Source organism: Glandiceps talaboti, chromosome 17 (assembly GCF_964340395.1).
Source record: "Glandiceps talaboti chromosome 17, keGlaTala1.1, whole genome shotgun sequence".
Taxonomy (NCBI): domain Eukaryota; kingdom Metazoa; phylum Hemichordata; class Enteropneusta; family Spengelidae; genus Glandiceps; species Glandiceps talaboti.
The window spans coordinates 10,611,353-10,616,735 of record NC_135565.1 but is presented as its reverse complement, the minus strand read 5'-3'; the positions used below and the strand labels follow the sequence as shown (position 1 = coordinate 10,616,735).

General features: G+C 33.0%; 1 long non-coding RNA gene across 1 annotated transcript; it reads left to right on the top strand.

Moving 5' to 3' along the window:
- Nucleotides 1-3,581: 3,581 nt before the first annotated feature.
- On the top strand, nucleotides 3,582-5,169 carry LOC144447964 (uncharacterized). The gene is made up of 3 exons (XR_013482073.1): nucleotides 3,582-3,601; nucleotides 4,154-4,273; nucleotides 5,062-5,169. It is a non-coding gene; the product is annotated as an uncharacterized LOC144447964 (long non-coding RNA).
- Nucleotides 5,170-5,383: the final 214 nt, after the last annotated feature.

The following is a 5,383-nucleotide window of genomic DNA, read 5'->3' as shown; positions in this document are numbered from 1 at the left end:
TAAAGTATTTGCAACAGATGCTAAAAGATCTCGGTTGTAACGTCTAAATTAGGTCAAATGACAGAAGCCTCATATTTGAAAACTAATATTATGAAAATCGATTTTACAAAAGAGCTTGAAACTAAATTGACATTTTCAACTCATGAACGATATTCGTTCAATGTCCATAAGAGATAGTTATATAGTACAATATCACATTGCAATAATGAATGGCATATTATATGTACTGCTGAAAGGTTTCGATCTTTTCCAATATTGAAATGGATTTCTATAGATGTTCACTTTTGATATGTACATAAATATGCCCATGACATTTTAAAATGGCTGTACACATAAAATATTAAGACAAAATATGAATATGTTGTATGATATTTCATATAAAATTAAAAATAACTTGGCCATTTAATGTCCCACACAACGATTCCTGTTTGCTGTTTTAAACAAATGTGTTTTACTACCCCTGATTTCTTACCATATCAATATTTTGTTATTTGTTTGCTTGCGCGAAAGTTGTGGCATTTCCCTAGCCCATTTGTCGTTTTTTATCTTTCTGTCATACTTTGGTGAAGGGGTGAAGGATAATGAAAACATAAGTAATAAAGTAGACGAAACAGACACAATTCCCATGCTGAATCATCACGTTAGTTGACAAGGCTCAGAATTCGTGTATAAAGTTCATGAATAAATTATGCTACATTATCAGCAGTCCTAAGTAAATGTACTTTTAATGTCAAATATCTTGTACATCTTGCCATGGCATTACTTTAAGAAATAAAGAATACGAAACAATACAAGTCACGTGTTCAATCATCACGTTAGTTGAGCGAAGTTGACCATTCTTGTTACTTTAGATATTCATGAATAAATTACACAATTCTATAGTAAAAGCCATTAGTAAATGTAGAACATTCTGCTCTGTACATCTTGCTTGGACAAACAAGTACAGGTTACACGATACACGTCCCACACTAAATCTTCACGTTAGTTGATCGTTGTTGACAATCATACGTGTGTTTCTTTAGATATTTATATGTCTAAATTGTAACATTCATTGAGAAAATGTTTTTGTTAATGATGTTTTGATGCCAAATATCTTATATATCTTAGTGAAGCATTATCAGGTATAATAGTTCAACTGATCTGATGATACTCTGTTAACAATGCGAAAGCTTGTCAAAACGTTTGGAAACTCCCTGAGTTGAATTTTTTTGAGACCGTCCAGTTCTCATTTGTGTTTTTATGTAATAGTTGAACGCTTAACATTTTAGATTTACTTCTTTTCTAAAGCGCTTCCGCTATTTTAAGAATATTCAAAAGCACTGCACATTAAGTTAAAAGATATGTTAAAAATCACCATACAAAAAACTATTAATACACACCAGGTAAAATTAGTGAATTCAAACAATTTCTAAAATGTGTTTTTAAAAACACATACACGGGGAAAGTTGTAAGGAAATTTTAAAAAGGTACGTCTTCCACACTCATTTAAATTGCTCAACTTCATGTAGACATTTCACTCTTCTGGAATGGAATAAAATAGTCTCAGACCACAGACGGCAAAAGCCTTATCATTCAACTTATTACAAGATCGTGGAAGTACGACATTGTGAATACTACTTGTTCTTAGATTATAATTGGCGTTGTGAACTCCCTCAATCATATCTGCAATCCTATGGTGTTTATTGTAAGAATTAAAAATTATTCAGCATTTAATTTGAATTGTGATTTTTCTTCCTTTAACACAGTACCATGTCTAGAAGAGGACTTCATATGCAGTAATGGTATTATGTGTATTAAATCGTATCTTGTATGCGACGGCGCAAAGCAATGCCCAGATGGTAGCGATGAAGACGAATGCCAATATGGTAAGGATTATAGAAATGTTCTGAATTGAATACAAAAGTCACTTCACGAAAGGTGTTGACATATGCATCGTTTTAATGTGACCTTGCAAATGTTCACAGCTTTCAAAACAAATACCCTATGAACAGACTTTGCAAACTTAAACATTGAATAGTATACAGCAACATATTTAAAGAGAGAATATTATAATCTTTAGTGTACATGCAGACGGTCATTAATCATCCCAACGAACGTGTCCAAGTGTTTAGCAAACATCATCCACGCGAAGGAGATCATTTTTTTATTTGCACTACCCATTTGAAAATAAAGCATATACTCATTTCTATTCAGGGGTCAATTAAGTTAATCGATTACTGTATTGTTAGAAATATGAATGTTGGCGATATTTTATTACATTCCAATCTGATATGACTGGTCATTCTCTATTACGGCATTCATTGTAAACATAGACACTATTAATTTTCTCTATTGATCATGCTGATGCAGATGACAAGAACAAATATATACTAAAACAAATACGAAGTTTTCATTGTCTGAAGTAATACATTTTCATGAACAAACAAGAAATGCATAATGTCTGTCTCAGCTACCTTGTTCTCAGCACTTTCAAAGCTCCCAAACCAAATAAATGTGTTCTGTATACAAAATAGTGGATTAAGTTTGCAATGAATTATCCTAATTTCCTTGTGTTTGGGTTGTCAAATACTGTAGATTAACAAAATAACATGGACATTTTATGACGGTGCTATACTTTATAGTTGTATCAATCAATCTCATGAGTCTTCACCACCTTCCAAGAGTAAGAATGTCGAACAGTGGACTGACATTACATCTGTATCAAAGCTAGAGAATTAATTATTACAGTTAGGTTAGAACAGTAATATGTGTATACCCTCTAATGTAAAGACGATATGCACCATGAACAATGAGCGACACCTATTCTACACTAAACCCCTTCTTAATAAAGATTGAAGATAAAGAACATTCGGCAGACACAATTGCACTTATTTATTTATTTATTTATTTATTTATTTGATAAAGTGTAGGTAAAACACATGTATATTGGGACATTGAAAACGTTTACTACTGAGGCAGCTCAACTAAGTCTGAGCGATACGTCTTGGCCAGAAGCATTTCCCGATCAGTGTATACTTACCTTTTCCTTTATTGCAATTTCATTCTCTTCGTTTCAAGTATTATACGGACTATGAACCAAATCAGTAGTTGTAACTTTGTGTTTGTGTCTTGTAACAAACCCCAGACATGCACTCTCTAACTTAATAACTAACTGACTGACGGTAATGGATCTTTTCATATCAAGTGCAACATGTTTCTGGAAACAATGTACCAATCCACTGAAAATTCGAAGTGTTTAAATATGCATTTCTATAATCAATAAGCAAGATGGGGAAACTGAAACAAAATTTTAAAAAACCATGGAAAAATCTCAAATGCGAATAAAGATAGCAAGATAATATTGATCATCGTTATAACAATCAAAAGAAGCTGTGAAACTGCAATAACAAATACTACATTATGTTATAGGCGATGTGCTTCCGTACTGTTATATTTGAACTTTCACATATGAATGGTTTTTTTTATTCGTCATAAAAAGGTTCTTGTGGTGAAATCCTATTTCGATGTGAATCAGGCAGTCCTTATGGTTTGTGCTTACCAGAAGAAAAGCACTGTGACGGTATAACTGATTGTTATAATGGGGAGGATGAACGCAATTGTGGTAAGTGTGTTTGTTATAATGGACTGAATGAATGCAACTGTGGTAAGTGTTATATGGGCTGAATGAGCGCAATTGTGGTAAGTGTGTTTGTTAGTATAGAGAAGATGCACGCAACTATGGTAAGTGTTATATGGGTTGAATGAACGCAACTGAGGTAAGATTGAAGGCAAATGTGGTATTAAAGTATGTTAGTTATAATGAACAAAATTGTGGTATGTATGTATGTATGTTGTGATAGCTAAAATTTGTAATAAATGTATAACGTCCTTCCACAAGAGGTAATATTGTGGCTGGAATTTGCAACTAACGACATCATTAGGGAGGTACCTTCCCCTCTTTTTAGGGAAACGATACCTATTTTAAATCAGAAGGAAAGTACAATATATCGGTAATACTTTGATAAAAAAAATAACGTCATTTTTATTTATGAGATCATCCGAAAGGTATAGATAGAACTATAAGGATGATACAGTTAATTATGTTATCATTTATAGTAACATGTAAGTTATATTATATTCTCGCCTATTCTTGGGTACTTCCTATGTCTTGCAGTTTGCAAAGCAGTAGAGTTCCATTGTGAGTCACCTGGTAACTTTGGGCGGTGCTTACCATACGACCAAATTTGTGATGGTGTTGAACATTGTATCGACGGTGCAGATGAAATTAACTGTGGTAGGTAGATATTAATTAGGATATTTATTTAGGGATAGGGATGGATAATTGTCAACTAAAAATGATCTCATTACATACATAAATATATACATGATAACTTCTTAAGGAAATGAACACATATCAATAATGATATGTCATTTCATTTGTAACTGTCTCTCTTTGTATACAAATTCACATAAAGATGTTAGAAGTTCAGGTTCGTTTGTTCTCATCAGTTTTATGAACTTATTAAAATGGCTCGGCTATGGATTTTATTGGGATGTATTTTTTCCTCTCATCGTCATAGAAGGAACATACTAAAGGAAAATGGTATTCATCTTCTACATCACCTCTGTCACAAATTTTACTTGAACTTCTTTGAAAGAATGCATGCGTACCAAAGTTGAACATCAGATAACGTTGACATTTGCAATACGTACCGTATACCTCAATGTACACATTTAGTATGCCATTACTTCAGATAATGAAAATTCGCCATATATACTTTGCGATAACTTCTGTTATTGCATGTGGGTGGAATATGCGAGAAAACGTAGTATTGAGTTTAAATTAAGAGTTCTACAAAATGTTCTTAAATTTGTGTAATCTTAGTATATGTAAATGACAACCGAATTGCAAAGATACACATAAATTTCCCGCCATATAACGCACTTGGTGTGTAATGAATATGTTATAACCTCAAAATGGGTGTTTATACTTCATGTTGGACGTATTGGCATCTGATCCTCAATACCCATATTAGAACAGTAGCAGTTATATCACATGATACAACGTAATATTTTTTTCAGATGTTGTGAACGGATTTCTATGTGATGGTGGTACTCGTCAAATTCCAATATCCTGGAAATGTGACCGCATTCCAGATTGTGAAGATTACTCAGACGAAGACGGCTGCACTCTGCTCGGTGAGTATTTCATTCTCCCGAAGTGATTTCAAGTGTATCCGTTATTGTAACATAGCTTCTTGTGAATTGAGATGACGCAATTTTTTTAATGGCTATTTTTTTAGATAAATGTGTGTTGTTTTAGGATGACTCATTTATGACATAGCAGGGTACTACCTGCTAAAGGATTATCCCTTAGTTCTGTTTTTTGTAGATTCCCACTCCT